The following is a 19,669-nucleotide window of genomic DNA, read 5'->3' on the forward strand; positions in this document are numbered from 1 at the left end:
TTCTTTTTCTGTCTGATTTTTTATTTCTTACCCTTCCTCTCCTCCTATGTGAAACCACATACCAGTTTACCCCTGCCCCTGCACGCAGCAGGAGAGATCTGGCCACCAGACACACAGGATTAATTCCTATCCAGACCTATCAGCTGGCCTGTAGAAGAGGCAATCCTTTAAAAAGCAGGTGAGAGGGAGGAGGTTAACACCAACAGGTATTTCTTGTCATTAACTCCCGACTTCCTGATAAGAGCGTGATAAACAACTGGTAAACTCAGTGCAACAGATTACAGAAAAAACACTTGCTTCCCTGCTTGGTGATTAATGCGCATGTATTAAATAAAAATAGAAACTCTAAAAACAAGAGCTTTATATAAAACACATTCATATTTCAGTAGTTCTATAGAATAATCGATAGCATGTGATAACATCTGAATAGTCAATTTTTGTGTTCCGCAGACCGATTTCTAAGTATATGAGCTCTGCTTCTAACGGAGTAGCAGCTGGAGAGCTGAGAATGCAAAATTAATTATAACATTACAAAGTCATACATGAATCTCTCTAAGTCAACCTGCATGCCTTGCAAAATGTGCTATACTCTCTGCATTTTTATTTGGCTAGCTAAGTCTGTTTTTTTCCAGCAGGAGTGGTGTAAGTGTTTATCTAGGCGAATTGATTGCTTTTAGTTCCTCCTCTTTAATAATTAGTGAAACAATACAGATTGGGAATACAATGGACGTTGTGTTTACATTATAACAAGGGATTAATGATATTAAGTGAGTGTTACAGTTATGACCTGGGAAGAGTACTTAAATAAATACCGTGATCTCAGGAGAATTGATATAATGCAGTTCAGAGTGTGTATAGATGCGCATAGACACACACGTACATACGAGAGATAGGAATCTCCATACATAACTACACGCACGTACTTATGTTATACACGCTTGGTATACATGCCCTTCTGCGTAAAATGTACGTGCTGGTTTTGCCTCCACCTGCGTTTCTTCTCTCTATTTTTTGAGATTTCTCTCTATATTTTTTGTGATTTCGGTGGGAGGAATGTTTAAATCAGAATCAGTATTCCCTTTACCCCTAACACAAATAGCAACAGATTAGATTTCTAATGCTTTAATTTGTGCAGTCCAAAAATATTGTTTCATATACTGAAACTGGGTTAATTTCTCAATCAGAGTTTAATGGAGTAAAGTATTATAATTTCAAAAGGCAAGTTATTGCCTTGATTTGATTTGCATAATTTTTATAGGGCTTCAGAAAGGAATGGATTTACCCACTCCAAGGCGACGGTATGCATTTTATTACAACAAGTTCATCACCAATTTGACTCTGCACAATGTGGAGAACCCGTAGCTAGTGGGATCATTTAAATATAGCTGGTGAAGTCTTTACTATAAACAAACCAGAAAACTGTGTCAATAACGTTTTAAAATACCGGTCAGCGTACGTGGCTTTATTTAACTTCTTTTCGGAGTTACATCTGTTTGATTTGAATGTTTCTCGCCGGGGAGAGCTTTTTCATCTGCCTGTCTCCACCGCCGAAACAGAATTTTCCCATAATACTACCCGTCACTAATAAAAAGCCGTCTAATTTGCGCAGTTAAACAGCAGAATAATATTACACGTACTTTTTATTGGTAGTAACTGTGGCAAATTAACATGCCTACACAGAGACACTGAGACTTTACACACTGTGTTTTTATTTCAATAATGGATTAATTACTTCAGCGTTTACCTTCACAGATTTTCAGCCGTGTTCTCAGCTTTTTTTCTTTAATTCAGTTTGCTCCAACACAATTGAGAAGGTAGTCGAGACCCTCTCAAGCCCCATACTCCCCCCTCCCCTCCGTTCTGCTATCGCTCATTGACGTCCTGGGAGACAGGTTTTGCTGTTCATCATTTATTAGCTACATCTCCTTGCACTAGTGACAGAGGCTGAAGTTTTCGGGCGAGTGAAGTTGAAAGCCACGTCTATGGGAAAGGCGCTCCTGCCCCCGCTGCGGAAGCGCTCGCTGCCTTCAGCCTTTGGCCGCCCGCCTCTGCCCAGCGCTCGGGCGCCTGCCTGCTGGCCGTGAGCTCAGCATCCCGCTCCCCTCAGGTTTGCTCAGGTAAAAGAAAAGAGAGGAAAAGAAGAGAGGAGGGGAGAAGAGAAGAGAAGAGAAGAGAAGAGAAGAGAAGAGAAGAGAAGAGAAGAGAAGAGAAGAGAAGAGAAGAAAGAGAGGAGAGAGAAGAGAGAGAGAGAGAGAGAGAGAGAGGAAAGAGGAGAGGAGAGGAGAGGGAGAGAGAGGAGAGGAGAGGAGAGGAGAGGAGAGGAGAGGAGAGGAGAGGAGAGCAGAGGAGAGGAGAGGAGAGGAGAGCAGAGGAGAGAAGAAAGGAGAAGAAAGGAGAAGAGAAAAAGAGAAGAGATGTGAAGAGATGAGATGAGATGAGATGAGAAGAGATGAAGAGAAGAGAAGAGAAGAGAAGAGAAGAGAAGAGAAGAGAAGAGAAAAAAAAAAAAGAAAAGAGAAAAGAAAAAGAAGAAAAATAAGAAGAAAAGAAAGAAAAAGAAAAAGAAGAGGAAAAAGAAAAAGAAACAGAAGAGGAAAAAGAAGAAAAAAAAAGAAAAAAGGAAAAAAAGAAAAAAGAAAGAGAAAAAGAAAAAGAAAAAAAAAGAGAAAAAGAAAAAGAAAAAGAAAAAGAAACCCCTTGTTGGCGTGAAGTAGAGATTCCCCCACCGCGGGAGGGCCCGGAGAAGCGCACACGCCTATTGCTCGGACAATGCCAATTGCCCAGTGGTCATGACACCGGTCACAAGCAACTTTTTAAGCAGAGCGAAGTGGAACTTGGTGGGGTTTGGAGATGTAACACAATGCGCAGCAGAAACAGTTTCCTGTGACATAACCACACAATGGTTTGGGAATGCTTTCCTCCTTTCTCTCATGAAATGGGGGACCGCCACCATCTCCCGGAGACAACGACGTGAAATAATAGACTATTGTATTTAAAAAATAACAAATGACACACGCAATGACTGTGCAAGCGGAGTTGTCCAGTTTTCTAGCAAAAGGAGCCCGGTTTAACGAGGCTCTTTTTCAGCGAGCCGCTTTGTAGGAGAGAACCTGTGCGAGCGAGGGAGGACGGCGTGAGCCGAGCGAGCCGTTCTGCCGTAGCGATGCTCGCAGGGTTAAAGCAAAGAGCGGGGAAGGCAGCAAGGGCGAAAGGCAGAGAAAAGAACTTTTTCTTCCCCTATCTCTAGGAGACGAAAGGCGTCGGTTCGAGTTGGGCGTGGGAGGGGGCGCTGTGGCGATGGGATCGCCCGCTCTCAGCAGCACCGGCAGCGCTATCGGTTTCTGTAAGCGCCTTCCCCGAGGTATCTTTCCACAGTTCAGTCAGTACTTTTCTTAACAGTGTTATCTGACTGTCGCCCCGTGATACCTGCACCAAAAGGCGGACGGTTGGCATGAGTTACTGTCACTTCTATTCCCCATATCCCTATTTTTCTTTCTTTGTCCTTTCCATTTCCGGTAAGAGAGAAGTAGAATATATAATTTTCAAGACAATGCAAGAATTTTGACGACTTTCTATAACACGCGAACACTCACAGGTACATATGAACCTTACCCCTCTTTGCAGCTTAGTTTATTTATTTATTTTTATTTTTAGATTATCTTATCTTGTCTTTTTATATTTTTTTTTCCCAGAGAGTCTGTGGGCTGCGACATTTTGCGCTAATAACGGGCCATGTGTTTGTGAGGATTTAGCTTCCCTCTTTTAGGGTAAGGGGAATGTTAAAACAAAACAAAACAAAAACAAAAAACAAACAAAAAACCCTCTACCCTAAACCAAACTAATGCAGATCTTAAGCGTAGAAAAGTTTCTTCCCATATGTCACACTTATTAAGATTCTTAGCCATTTTCTGCTTAGGGAAATGTAAGCAAAATAAGTACCCATAAAGTGCAAGATAAAAGATCTCGATATCTTTCCTGGAGCCTTCTATTTTCACCTGGAAGGGAGGCAGCGTTTCTCAGGGGAAGAACAAGTGTACGATCCACAAGTGGGATAGTTCCTCCTTCCTAAGGGGGACAGGAAAGAAAGAAAGAAAAGAAAGAAAAGAAAGAAAAGAAAGAAAAGAAAGAAAAGAAAGAAAAAGAAAGGAAAAGAAAGAAAAGAAAGAAAGAAGAAAGAAAGAAGAGAAAGAAAAGAAAGGAAAGAAAGGAAAGAAAGAAGAAAGAAAGAAAAGAAGAAAAGAAAGAAAAGAAAGAAAAGAAAGAAAAGAAAGAAAAGAAAGAAAGAAAGAAAGAAAGAAAGAAAGAAAGAAAGAAAGAAAGAAAGAAAGAAGAAAGAAAGAAAGAAAGAAAATAAAGAAAGAAAGAAAGAAAGAAAAGAAAGAAAGAAAGAAAGAAAGAAAAAAATCATATCAGTGTATTTGCTTTCCGAACGCCACACCGGCCCGCGCAGCGGCCCGCGCAGCGCCCCGCGCCTCCCCGCGGAGCCGGGCAGAGCGGTCTGTGCGTTCGGCCGCCGCATGCGCGGAACTGCGGCCGCTTCTCGCAGCGCCTCGGGTCGGTCTCGGTGCGAGCAGCCCCGAGCAGTCGGTGTAAGGGCTGGGACGGGGCGACCCCGCTCCGCCGGCGGCGAGAGGGGCTGCAGGGCGGCCGGGCTGCTCTGTGGAGCTGCGGGCAGAGCCCTCGGGAGGGGAAGGGCTGTCTCGGGCGGGTGAGGCAGGGGCGAGGAGACAGCCTTCCCCCCCCCCCCCTCTTTCCGCCCTCTGCTCCTCATGCTGGCAGGGGAAGAAGCGCTTCCCATCCCCCTATCTCGGGCTCCGTCGGAGCCAGGCAGTCAATACCACGTCTTTGCCTCTGGATTTTGTACTCGAGCAGCGTGTCTCGGAAAGACTGCTTCAGAGTTAGTGGGAGGCTGAATCCCTTCAGCGCCTGGTACGCTTGCAAAGTGGGTGGTGGAGACAGGAAAGGAAAAGCGGGACGGTTTAATTGAAGGTTTGCTTTAAGGCTCATGTTTTGAAGGCTCATGTTAAAGCAGATTCTTCTGACATGGAAATACTCAACAATTAAGGCTTGGGCACTTGGGTGCCCAAGGAGCACTGGTAGGCAGGCTCCTGGGAGCACTTCACCCAGAGCAGCTGTGTATAAATGGAGTCCTACAGGTTCTTCCTCATACCAGGATTAAAATTTTGCAGTCACTTTGCCAGACCCTTTTCCCTTCCTATAATTGCCATCATCTGTTTGATCACTGCTTTTAACACTAGAGAGCACCTGCTCACCTGCTTTGTGCTTTTCTCTCATTCATTCATGCATTCATTCACCTCTGCATGTCTATATGTGTACGAGTGTCCTTCATTTTAGACCCCAAAACACACTTCTGGATGGAGTTTACCCCCTCACTCCCAAACTAGAAAGTCCTACTCACTCCAGTCTTTCCTGAACGATGTGACCTCTTTGTATCTATTTAAAAGCAGGTATTTTCCTTTCTCAGAACAATCAGCCATTCCCATTGTATGTTCAAGAGTCATTTGAGGTTGCTGGTCTATTCCCAAAAGTAGACAGACAAAAGACAGAAAATTCAGTAGTTATACTCAGGAAAGCTATTACACATTTGTGCTCTTAGTGATAACATGAGGTATAAAAAAAAAAATCTATTTAAAATTGGTGCAGCACAGTTCACAAATATTGAGAGATCCTGATATAATAATTTTGCATTGTCTTCCATTAATGGGCAGAGTCAAGGGTAATTGAAGTTCTTAGTTTCATATTTTCCTTGAGATTTTGAGATTTCCTCTAAATCTATGTTGAACTCCCACTGTTTCCTTAGATTTAGTTAAGGAATTAATAAAATTATTGTTATTATTATTTACTTATTCTCTACCTTCGAGCTTTACTCCAAGTTACAATATTTGAAATTTTGGTGGAAGATGTTTCATATTACTTGTACTTCATATATAAATGGTAAACAAGAAAACATCTCATTACTACTTTCAATATTTTTAAGAGCAAAAAACATATAACGCTCTTCTAACTTCTTAGAAAATGCTATCTAGGTTTACTCATATGGTCTCACTGCTTTTCCTGGCTTTGTAGCAATGCTAGAGAAGGCTGTCAGTCGAACCAAGTTTACAGGTTTCCTACACATCATGTAAAGGAAGGGCAGAGGGACCATCTGGCCTCTAGCATTGCAAGCTATAATTGTGCAGATTTTAAGACTCTTTAGTCCAGGAAATGCTGGTCATCAATTTGCCAATGAGAAGCCTATAGATACACACACATTTCTCCTCTTATCTCTGTCTCATTTCCATCAGCAGAAGCAGAGAATGAAATCTAGCTGAAAAGAAGTTGTGCTTTGATTCCAGTTTTCAGACTGACATGGACTGCTGACTTTGTTGTGTGTTTGGCTATGCTCAGTGCAAAAGTGCAGTTCTGTAGTGGCTAAAACTGTGTCTGGGTTGATGCTTCACTCTGTGGAAGGTTTGGAGGTCTTGTATTGTTTTGCTAGTAGTAAGACATCTGGGGAAAAAAAACTTGGCAGAGGTCTTCTAGAATATCTACATTAAGCTAATGCCAACACAAACTAATCACCAGATTTTCTTGAGTTTGTAAAAAACATTTTATGTTTGAAGTGTAAGTTCCAGGAGTTTAAAGGAACAAATCTCTTGATCTTTAAGGTCCCTTCCAACCCAAACCATTCTATGATTCTATGATTCATTCTTATCAAGAGCCAATGAATTCTGCTTTATGCAGCTTAGCCTTAAAACACATGACCTTTTAATGAATCTCTGAAAGGCAAGTAGTAAAATGATCCTTTTTTCTATTCTTGGATGTTCCCCAATTGCTAATTAGTCAAGTCCTAGAAGGTCATAACTCCTCTGCACTTTTGAACATGGATTTTTGAAAACTGTTGTTGAGAATTACGGGATGTCATTATTGCAGACACCAGCGGTACACAATGTTTAAATTTTATCTCTCATGCAATACACTGCCTGACTTTTTCATCTGGGGCCCATTTGGAGGAGTCCTTTTACTTTAAAGATAGGAAATGATAAGGATGGAAAGAAAAAGCAACTGATTAGCCAGCAGCCTCCACAATGACATTTTGCACTAAATAATTTTATCCTGGAATCATCAAAACATGTAGAGTGTTCTGATTTTTAAGTTTTTTTTAAAGCTGTTAGATTGTCAAAACAGCAGTAATTAAAATTCCTCCCTTTCTATCATTCTTTTCCTCCTCTGTTGCTACTCCCTTCACTTAGCTGAGACTTTCTAGAAAGTAATGGTGTGCCAGATGCATCGTGACTTGGCAGTGGTGGACTTGCCTTTATGACCTTCAGAAGGGAAATAATCTCACCAAAGAACTTTATGAGCTACTTCTTGTTTGAGCTCCGATTCAAATAGTCAGACAACTCAGATATCCTTTGCTATATGTTTTGCTGATATTTCTTTATAAACTAAAAAAAATCTGTAAATTCACTGATTTAAGAAATTGTTCAGAACCACTCTTGTAAGAATATATAATAGATTTTTGGTTGCACAAACACAGTTAATACAATATATGCACTGCCCTATCAGTTAGGTTTTGGTTTTGGGTTTTTTTTTTTTTTTCCAAGGGGTGGGTACTTAGCTTCAAACACTTCCTGTGTTTCAGCTGAATTTGTAAACCTTATCAGATTTGTGAACACTATCCATTAAAAATATTTCCATGAATTTGTCTACAAATCATGTATGAGGGGATAAAACCATAAAGTCTATGCTATTCTAATTAATTTCCAATAAGCAATTGATGAAGAAACAGTAAATTTTAAAAGGTCTTTTTTTCTTTTAGTTCTTTTTGTTCTAGTTGTTTTGGGGTTTTTTTTTGCTGTTCTTTTTTTACCTGATTAACAGATTTTTTTTCAATTCTCTTAGTAGAATTCTGTTTAACACAATTGCTTAAAAAATGTTGGACCACCAACACTATAAACTAATTTGTGACTTTTACTTGGGTCTAGCCTTTTGCTAGTCTTTTTGCTTGCTCCCTTTTGCACTTTAGTGGGCCATGTAGACTATCAGATTTATTTTTCTCAAAGTCACCACCCAGTGTTTTGTCAATGGGACATGTAGACCACAATTCTCAGTTTTCAAGCTCACAATTTTGTTCACAAGAAAGATCAGTGACGTTCAAAAAAATATTATTTCTTTCATCAATATTCAAGATTGCTCTTTTATATTGTGTAGGAGATCAAGGTTCCATAAAATCAGATGCAGCACAAACACACAGCTAAAAGAAAGGACTACTCCTAACCTGTACAGTAAACAGGGCACAAATATGTGAATACTCTGGGGAAGTAGTCATGCTAGCAGACTTTTACAGATCTGTTAGGAAGTTTAGAAATGCAACATATTTTTCAAGTTAAGTCTTTCAGCATAACTTGGGTCATAAAAAAGATCACAAGCATGGAAGAATCCAAGAGATTCTTAGCCGATGAAGGACCTTGGAAGCAATTGATTTTTCCAGCCCAGCGCAGGACCAAGGCAGAGCAGGGCTGGAATGGTGTAGGTGACCGCTGAGCATACACACAAGGTGAACTTTATACAGAATGAACCACAAGACAGGGAAACAAATTAGAGGCATCCACTCAATATGTTGTAATACTGAAACATTATACTAGTGACTGGTATAAAGTACTAGTATAAAGTAAGGATTTGGTGATGTTCCTCCCTGCATTAACAAACTAAATGAGGACCCTTGAACTTCTGCATGTGAGGCTGGCAAGAATGACCCCTTCATGGACTATTTTTCTGTCTCTTCTGTCTCTTAAAGCATATAAAAGCATTTAGCAGTAAGACTGTTCTATCTGCTTTTATAAAACTGTATCATTAATTATTTGCTTCATGCAGAAGTTGTATTTAATTATTTTAATTAATTTGTTTGTATTCCATTAGTGTTATTTACAGCACAGCCCTTTTAAAAAAGTTTTTCAGAGTGCTTTGGAGCTTATCTTCCTCGATTCTTTAAAACATGCGTGGGGCTTAACAATGATATGAGAGGAAATTCAGCTGAGGGACCAGAAGTTAGATTGTTACTTTTGGTTATGATACTTAATCTTCTGTAAATGTTAAATTTTTTACTGAGTAGCAGAATTAAAAATTGCTTTCTTTTGTACATGTTAATCTGTGTGATATATAACACTAGATTTCAGCAGAATAATTTAAGAAGTTTCTATCAAATGAGATAGAAGACAAAAATTAGTTTCAAAGCATTAGAGCACATACTGATCCATCCTTGGAGCTGTATATAAAATGTAAATGTCACATTAAACTTTTGGCACGGAGCTCAAGAACAATATATAGCTTGAGTGCGCTTCACAAATCAGCTACGTGTGCTCTTTGGGTCAGCACAAGGGATTAGAGGTAAGCATGTCAGGAGAAAACCTGTCTCAGCTCACACACCCTTCATTTCTGTTTGAGAAAAATGATTTCTTGTGGGAATACGAAGGAAATGGTGATGATCACCTGGCTCACCAGGGCTTCAAGTCTGTAGAATGCACCATGGAGTGCAGCTCCTCCACTGTGTAGACCCAGCCATTGTGTAGCATATAGTGCCACAAACATTTGGTTGGTGGGCATACTGCCCACAGACTTGTCTAGGAGATCACAGAACTGCTACTGGAATAAGCTGGCTGGGAAGCTGGTGTGATGACAGAATCAAAATAGCAGAGAGGGGTAAAATTCCTGCGATTAAGATCTGTCTGAAAAAGCTGCATCTTAGCCTTGGTTTTAGGGAGTATTTTGGCATTATTTCAAGAAGATTTCTGGGCCAAAAAGACATTTTCAGTGACAAAACTGGAAGCCTATACCTTGTTGGCCTTGATCTGGTTCATCTGAATCTCCCGGCGCAGTTGGTAACTGATAAAAGAAAACTTCTGAAAATGTTTGCTACCTAGTGCCCTAATTTAGAATTTGGTCCTAGGCTTGCAACCATGAATAGCAAGAGCCTGAAAGCCTGTAAAAAACAGGTCCCATGTATTAATCAATGCTTGGATTGCTATTTTGCAAGGAAATGAATGGGCAACATGGTCTGAACCATAGGAGTGTGCTCACTTTTTGTTCTCTTTGGAAAAAAATAACTCTTTGGTCAAGTCATAGTCATAAGTCATAGGTCCTGCTGCTGCATTCATTCTGGACTGCTGAAGCAATGAGAGTCCTACGTGCTCGAAAGAGCAGAGTTGAACCATAAAGTACTTAAACCCAAATCCATTACCTCTGGAAAATATAAAGATACCTTGCTCTTCTATCTGCTGCCTTTTCATAGCTTGATTTCTGAGTTCTCTCTCAGCTTCTCCATTGATCCTTTTTTATACTCCATGTGCAGTGCTCTCCTGTCTATGGCCACTTACTAGGAGAATGTCTTTGGGTTTACCAGTAAAATTTGGGAATAGGTGCAGACTAAGCTCTGGGAGGTGAGGAATAATATATAGAAAAAAAAATATACTCTTTTGAGTATAGGAGTTGAAAAATTAACTAAGTAAAAAAGGTTCAAAACCAAGAATAAAATAGCTGCTCTGTCAGAGAACAGCTCTGTTGCAAATGGGTATTTTACTGTAAAGGGTTATTCTGGGAAATCCAAGACTAAGAATTCTTACTTTAGCACCAAAGAAAGTTGGTTGAAACGCTAATAAAAAACAGAATTATAAAAACCCAGCTGAAAAAATTATGATGGAGACAGATCACCATGGCTTTCTGTAAAGAAAGAATATGTGCCTCTCTGAGCTATTTCACATTCTTGTTAATTGTTGGGAATGTGATAACAAAAAGAGTGAATACAAGATTGGAAGCTGTAATTTATTTTGACTTTCACAAAAATATGACAAACTAATCCTGTAAATCTCATTAATTAGCTAGATTCAGTAAATGGATGTGGATTTTCTTATCAACAGCTCCACCCTCTTATGAGGTCTCACTGTCCTCAGTTGTGGCTAAGGACTAATAAATGTAGAATAATTTTCAAAGCCCTGCTTCACTCTTGTGATGGTACCTTAGCCAACAGAGCAAAGTATTTAACATCAATGCACAACACTGATTTATACAGTGACATAGTGATTGTGCCCAGTTATTTTACCTTTTTTTTTATTGCTTTAATGTCTGTTTTTCTTCTGAACAAAAATGACCTTAGTTTTTTTTTTTTTTTTTTTGCTAAATAGTCCCTATCTCTTCAGTCTGTCATCATACAAGCTTTTTAATGTCTAGAATAATTTTGTTCATCTGCCTCTGCTTTTGTTAGCAACTTCAGCAACTAATTACAATTTTGGGCAAAGAAAATCTTTGTTCAAGATCCTCATTCTTTATACAACAGTGCCAGAACACCCAGAACACAAGATTTCCCAGGAGCTGCTCCAGGAAAAATAAAATGGTAATACAAGCCTTGGTATTCCTATAATGTTTAAAAACATTTAAAAGATCATTCTGAGAAAGAGGAGAGAAAGAGAAGAAGAAGAGAAAAAGAAAGAAGGAAAGAAGGAAGAAGGAGAATAAGGGACTGAGAGAGATTTCCAAATTTCAGTGAATTATGTTGTTTGAGATTTAAAAAAAAAAAAAAGAGAGAGAGAGAAAGAGAAAGAGAGAGAAAAGAAAGAGAAGATAATATTGATTGACAACAAAAGGAGAATTTTTACTCAAGAGAAACACTGAAAAACAACAGAAGTCCCTCCATATGAATTTCATTTAGCACCAGAGGACTCAGCTGATTAGGAACAGAGCAGGATACTTTTTATTCTCAGGGACATAAAATTGATTTTACCTGGTTTATTTTCCAGCATCCTGATACCTTCTGTTGTCCACATTTACCCAGCATTACTAAATAGGAACAGCATAAGCCTGGCCCGGATTGACACATTTATATACTGGTTTTCCCTGTGACTTAGAATTGTGAATACCTGGTACTTTGGGAACCTGTGTGGATTCAAAAGCAAAGTAACTTTATTCCTGAGGTATGATTCTAAATCTAATAAACTCAGCTGACAGTTGGAAATGGGGCATCTGTATGACACAGCAGCAGGCCATATGGCTTAGCACTTCAGGTCAGCATTAGCTCAAGGCACTCTTCCTCTAGCACAGTTTGATGTGCTTGTAGATTTCTGGGAGGTCTGGGAATGTGTGAAAATACTCTGTAGGCTCAGTTTGTCTGCAAATGTTCCTTTTCTGCTTTACCTCTCAGATCTTCAGGAGAGTCCTTAGCTCACAAAGGGAGGTCGCATGTCTTTCACCTTGTCCTGAAAATAATGTTGCTTCTTAAATAACTGAAATCCACCAGTATTGCTGGCTCTGGCTTTGTTTCCCTCTCTAAATCCCAAATAGGATACTTTTGTCATGCTTGTGAAAATCTAAGAATAAGAACTGACAAAATATGTTGAGCCACTCTAGAACAAACTTTTAAAATTGCTGTATCTGATATTTTTCTGACATTATCAGGTGTGATTTCCAGCTAACATAATTCAGTTTTATGAACAGGGAGAACAATTTCTGCTAGCAGAGACTTTGACCCGATAATTGTTCTGGGGGAGGTATTTGTGTTGGGGATCACAAGATGTTCTGCCTGGAATGTCTGGTACACAGGCATCTAAGAAAGACAGGGCAAAGGAGGAGAGAAGGAATTTAAAAGAAAATGGAAAATAATAAGAGCAACAAAAAACATTCATGACATATCTGTTTTTAATTTTTATTCTAACAGACTTGGGGTTTCTGGTGAGGCTATTCTGGGTTGTGTCTAAACTAACTCTTCAAGAGGCACTTCTGGTCTGTATGGCCAGAAAAAAAAGTTCACTGCTTACAAGCTTTTTTAGCTATTAATGTTTGCTTGCTTGTGAAACTGAGTGAAAATTTTTCAAACTGTTTATTTTGTTTGTTTTCAGCAAGCAGAGGCAGATATAGCAAAATATTTTTTCAAAAATTGTTTTAATTTTGTTCAGTGCTTCACTTCAAAATGAACCTTGTAATATTTTGAAAGAATCAAAATGCTTCCTTTTGACATTTTGTAAATGAAGCATTTAATTTGTTTTAATTTGAAATTACGTTCCATTTTGAAATTTTCCTTTCAATTTTTTGAGAAAACTGTTTTAAGAGGTTTGAAACCCATATAAACTATTTTGAATCACATCACTTTTGCAATGTTTCATGAAGCTATAAACAGAGAAAACAGTTTTTCAATCTGGTCCAAAAGAATCTATTTTTTTTCTAAAACTTACCAAGGAAGCAAAAAATTATTTTTTCATCCTATTCAACCTAGTAAAAGTAAAATGAAGAATTATGAAGGAAATGTTAGCTAATAAATCCTTCCCAATTTTTTCATACTCCTTTTAGGGCAGTGTTATGCTACAAACCAAAATTTAATTGTCTACTTCCATATAGTGTTAATCATTCATGTATCTCCAGTGCTGAGAAGCAAAATCTGGGGGGCACTGTCTCGTTCTACCCTTGGTGAGAGGGGGAGACGTTTGATGACCATTTGAAACATTTTTCCTTACGTGAGCTCCCTGAAGAGACCAAAAGGTCCTTTTAAACTCTAAGGGACATTTTGTATAGAACAGAAATGAAAAATCCTTAATTTTACAAAATAAAGAAACATTTTCTCTCCGCTGCGAGGACAAAACAAAATAAAGTTTTAAGAACAGCTTTCACCCCCTCTCTCCCTGTGTGGTGTTAGGTGGGTATTTGCCTCCAGGTTTAGTTTCAGTCAACTCAGTGCCTTTCTGGGTTGCAGCAAGCTTGCACAGTTCCCCTCTGAATCCCTGGGGAGTTTTCTTCCTGTCACCCAGGGAGACTGGCTTCTGCATACATTCCCTGCTCCTTTCATGAGTCTCTCCATGAACAGCAGGCTCCCATCTTCTCACTAGGGCTCCCAGTCTCTCCTCTTCACCCTTCTACACCCCAAAGCCTGGAAGCTCCTCCTCTCCTCCTCTTCCTCCCACCCAGTCCTCAAGCATGCTCATCTGCTCTCCAGGGAAAGGAGGAATCTCTGCTCCCTCCAGGGGGTCCATCTGACCTAGTCACTCCCTTTTTAAATGAACATGACATACAACGGGGAACAAAAAAATAAAACAGATGCTGTCCAAAATAAACCTATTCACATGCCAGAAGAGAAAATCAGCACATCTCCCAGGCTTGGTTGTCTCAAACCCCCATCACATGGACGCTTAGGCCCTCCAGCTGTTTGTTCTCTGTGTATGGAGCAATGAGACCATGTTCTGGTAACTTCTGCACAAACTGGCCAAGATCCATCAGATTTTTTGATCCAAAGCTTTTACCCATTTCCAGATTGAAACTTGCTCAGTGCATTTTATATGAGACACATGAAAAGAGAGAGAATAAATCCAAGATTGGTTTTTTCTTTCTCATGAAAATAGCAAGGCCTGCATGGCCAACAGTACCTAACATGGTGGGCCTATGGGCTGCCTAAAAAATACTTGTGCTACCATGCAGGGGCTTTGATAACCATACTGATCTTCTTTGTGTTCAACTGCCCCTTCCTCACCCTCCCCCAAAACTGTGCTACTGCCTAAGTAACAAGCCCAAATCTAAGTCCTCTGCAGCAGCCTAATGAAGTCTGAGAGTGCCTTGGTGTCTCCATGGACAGCATGTGACTTGGGCTGGTAATTTATGGGAGAATTAGAAAGAGAGCAGGGTGAAGTTGAGAAACATTTTCAACATTTTTACTGCTGTATCTCACTGTCTTGCTATGTTCAGGTGTCTTATTTTCCTTCATGGAAGATTAATGGGACTGACTGATGATGGTTTCATGCGGTTTAAGGCCAGAAAGGATTATTAGATCATCTTAGCCTGACATCCCATGCATTACAGACCACAAAATGTATATGCACATGACACGGTGCAGTGCTGTACAGAGATACCCATGTTACCTCTGAGCAAATTAGCTCAGCTACAGGAAGCAATAAACCTGCACTAGACCAGGAGCAGTGCTGAAAGAGGCACAGCTAACATAGTCCAGGCACGGCAGCTCCTCACTGCAGCTGTGCTGTCTCTAGTACCCAAACTGTTACTCCCAGAAGTGGCTCAGGTGCCTCTCATAAATTCTTTCTACCAAGCAAACTATCTAGCTTTAAAACTTCCAGTTTTAAGGGATGCAAAGCTTCATGTCACAGGAGAAATTAAAGCCGTGGCATTGTTGTCTGCAGGGGAGTTCTCCAGCAATGAGCCTCACGCTATTGTTACAATGAAAGCAAAGCCCCATTAAATCAGTGCCTGGTCAGAGGACCCATACCAGTGCAACCAGTGGAGTTGCTTCTTTTGAGTGACCCCTGGCACAAGCCTTCCATACTTGTGGTCTGTGTGTGGGGATCTGGCAGTCCAGCTTTTTGTCTTAAGAGTCTCATTTAACTACTACCACAGCTAGGGTTTGGGAGTTAAGGGAGTGTATGGAGGCAAGACCACCTCTCTGCTTCCACTTGATTTTTTTCTAGTTTAGACTTCTGTGGATCACAGCAAGTCTTTGTTATTTTTTGCCATATGTTTGTGTTGACATAGTTAATCCCCAGTATCTTTTAAATGATCTTTTTTTACCACAGTTTTCTAAAGCAGAACGTGTCAGGCACAATTTTCATTCTTCATTCCCAGGTTACTTGGTAACATGTTCATCTTATTAAATTAATGTGTTTTTTAGGGTGTGGCATTTCAAATAGATTATTTGGATGATTCTTGATCATCCTTTTCAGTATCTACCTCACTAGCCTTTGCGTTATCTGCAAAAACTATTAACAAAATTTTGTACCATCTTTAGATGACTTGCACATGTATAAAATAATATGGATAAAAGAAGTAAATCCCTCAAAGACTTCCTTAGAAACAGGACTACTCAGTCTGAATCTTTTAGTGAGCTAATTTTAGCCTGACCCGTGTATTATCGGTTTTGAAGTGTCCTGTGCTCAGGAGAAGTCCTGTGCTCAGGAGGAATCCTGTTTTATCGTGGTAGCACACATTGATTAAACTTGTAATCTTGGTAAAAATGGTTGTTTGGTATTAATTCTTTCACACAAGTTTATCTGTAGATAGAATTCTATATTTAAGATACTTTAGCTAAACCAACTTAGCTAACTTGGTCACCAACTTTAGAAGTTGGGTGACCTTCTGTCATAATTGTATTGGTACTGGGCTTTTTTAATAGTTGTAAATTCCCCATTTTTCATATATTTACAAAAACATCGTATTTTTTCAAAAGTCTGTGTTTATTTTTATAGGGCTTTTGCATATAAAGGTTTTTGATAAGACATGTTAGCTTGAAACTGCCATTCTAGCATGTTTCCTCAATGTGCCATCCTTCGAAGCTGGTGAACTCTCAGTCTCTGGTTCTTTGTTGAATATGTTTGGTTAAGCATTTTGGAAAAATGACAACCACAAGTGTGGTTCTATGGAAATTAAATACCTTGCTACAGTTTACAGTCAAGAATAAGCATACATAACATCGGGTTTTTATTGGTCTTCTATACTTAAATTAATTTTGTTATTACATATTGTAGATACAGTTATTTGAGGATGTATTTAGTGCAAATTTTGCAGGGGGAGGGGACATATTTACTAAATTAGCAGATATAGCTGGAAAAAGCTGAAAAACATTTGGACATAGTCATTTTTTTCAGGCTGAGTATAGTTCATCTCGTAGTTTATAATAGTCAGGTTTTGTATTAGTATTTTATATTCTGTTTTGTTTTCAGTCTTTTTTTAAGTTAGATAGCTTCTTGCTCAGTAAAATTTCTTTTACTTGTGAACCATACTTTTGGATACCGCAGGATTTTGCTTTTTTACAGTTCTCAGAGTCTGCTAATACTTATCATGTGAAAGATGTAATATACAAACAGCTAAACAACTTTTTCATTATACAATATACAAAAAATCTAAACAAAGTCCATATATATATATGTGTGTGTGTGTCTGTAAATAGTCTGGTTCTATGTTCTGTCTGCACAGGGTGAATAGAATCAGATCATGATATCTACATTTACTTTATGGTAGCAATTAATTCAGTTCATTTAAATAAGATCAAAAACCTTAGTTAACTTTTTGAGTTCAGGAGTTTCTGCATAAAGATATTACCATTTATTATTTTTAGAAATTCTGGAAAATTTTGTGATGCATGAGATGATGAGCAAGCACCTTCAGGGATGAAGTCACCCTTATTAAAATTTTTAGCTGTGTTACACATTATGGACAGATGTTAAAGAACAGCACAGGCTGTTATCTGCTGTAAGTAGGGTTTCTATTGCAGATTCTACAAACAGGCCAGTAGATTTTTTTTTTTTTTCTTTCTATGAAGACGTTTCATCCATAATATTTGCCTCCAGTTCTGAGCCATCAGAAACAGCTAACAGTGTCTTTGATGTGAAATCCCTGTCTGTGCCTTTTCCCCTAATTTATCCTTATGGAAGTAGCTGGAAATATGAAAGGCTATTTTAGTCATTACAAACATCGTATTTCCACTACCAAATGTAGAATATTCCTTCTCAGGCAAGAGTATCTCCAGCTGTTATTTTATTATCTAGGCTCCTTTCACTAATATACAAATGGTTAAAATGTGTTCCTTATCTGCCCCCTTTTGCTTACATTATCTTGTGGGGGATACCACAAAAAAACACTTGAGTATATCTACTAGGATTATCCTGTTACCACCCTCTGTCTTCATGGTTACATTAACAGCAACCTAATACCTTACCTCAAGATTATTCCCTCTACTACTGAGATGGTATCAATTAGAATCATGCAATCTGCCTCTTTCCGTTGTGTCTTTGTACTCCACTGGGTACATGCTCTTTCCCTTGTAGAAAAATTTTAAAATTATTTAAAATGAAAAGGAAGAGCTATTGGTATAAAAAAACCCTTAAACTTTCAGAAACATAATTTTCTGGTTGCTGGTAAAAGGAGACAGTTCTTAGGGAATTGCCCCAAAGGAACAGTGAAGAAGGAAAAATTAATGATATTGACAAATAATTGCCATCTTACTGTCACATCAAATTACATTTTGTGGAGTTAATAAAGTTAGGGAATAATAAAATTAAAAAAAAAAAGAAGGAGGATTCATAATGGTGTAAAATCATGTAAAAGCAAAACAGTCTCATCATTAGAGAAGCACACATAAAAGCACACATTAATGCCGTTTCAGCTTCATGAAGGTGCACATAAGTCTAGAAATAGGAAATAAGAAAGTAGGTGCAAAGTATGATCTTTTATTTCCTTCCAAAAAGAAAATAATTAAAAACAAAAAGATAAAATAGCAGGAGTAGCATATGTATTCCTTCTATCATCTATGTAATGGCACAGACATGCCCTAAAAGCTCCTGGGAGAAATGTCCAAGGGGAATTGCTTTAGTAGAAGCCCTGCAACAAATACACAGATTAAAAATTCAGACCTTATGGATAATTAGGTGCATTATAGACAAAACTGGCTGCCTGTGACATGTTAAAGGGATGTGAAACATCAGTGAACCTATTGAGTACCAGAGTTGGAAGGACGATGCTCCTGAATGAGAAAAAAATCCAGGTTGGTCCTTACCTTCTCCCTCCATACTTGAGGTCTGCATTTCTATTCAGTGTCCGATGCAACCTTCCGCAGCTCCACTACACCGTGCTCTAATTTTGTCTCCCGTGTCTGTGCCATCCACATGGGGACAGTTATGGTCAGGATCTCACACTCAGTGAGGGTAACAGCTGTGCAGCTCTACCATTTCTTTTAGCATCTGCAGAAGGCAGGGCATGAGGAACAGAGTGGGCTGAGTGTGCTAGCAAACTCCGCAGTCGCCAGCCTCACTCTCTCTGAGCGCACAGCAGCTGCCTCACTTCTGAGCTCCTTGTGAATCACGGTGCCCCTCTAAATCCCTGCACTGGCAGGGTGGTTTTTCTTCATCCCCCAATACTGCGTTGCAATTGTAGGCCAGGTTTTGCTCTAAACAAGTAACCTTTGCATTCCTTTTCTTCTGCAAACAATCAACAGAGACCTAAACATGTGCATAACAGAATATAGTGAGAACGGAGCTCTAAATTTAGAAGTCGTGCATTTGGGATTTCAAAGCTGCTTCAAGTGCTGTTAGTACTTCTGGCAGCCCAGATTTATGCTAATTACATGAGGGTTGCTGGAGATGTCTCTTAGTGTCTGGACATTTTTGTATGTACTCTGTCTTGGTTTCCTGCACGCCACGGTTTTTAACTGAATGTCAAATTTTAGTTGCAGTACTGAAATCATAATTCCACACAAACTCTAAAGGGACAGAGAGAGTTGCATTTCATAGCTCAGGTTTCTGCAGCAATATGGACATGGTATTACGAACCATGTAACATGTGACTACTGCTGAAGGAAGGAGGCACAGCTGGCAGCTGCGTGGATGAGCAAGCACATTGAATGAGGACATTTTTCAAGCACTGGTTGGGGAGAGAGAAAAATATGCAAATAATTTCTTTGGCAGTGTTTATTTATTTATTTTGGAGCTCACCCCATTGTTTATCATCATGATAGTTTTTGACAGATCATGTGTTGTGGTTACTTTGTATTTCAAAGGCGGATGTTCTGATATAAGGGGTGTTGCCCACCACACTTATTAATAACAAGGGGTTGTAAACTTCTATAACTGCACAGTTTACCATATCATATGTTACGCCTTGTCTAGGAGGAATATTTTCATCTCTGGAAAGATAG

This window comes from Calypte anna, chromosome 2, assembly GCF_003957555.1.
Source record: "Calypte anna isolate BGI_N300 chromosome 2, bCalAnn1_v1.p, whole genome shotgun sequence".
In the NCBI taxonomy this organism is placed as follows: domain Eukaryota; kingdom Metazoa; phylum Chordata; class Aves; order Apodiformes; family Trochilidae; genus Calypte; species Calypte anna.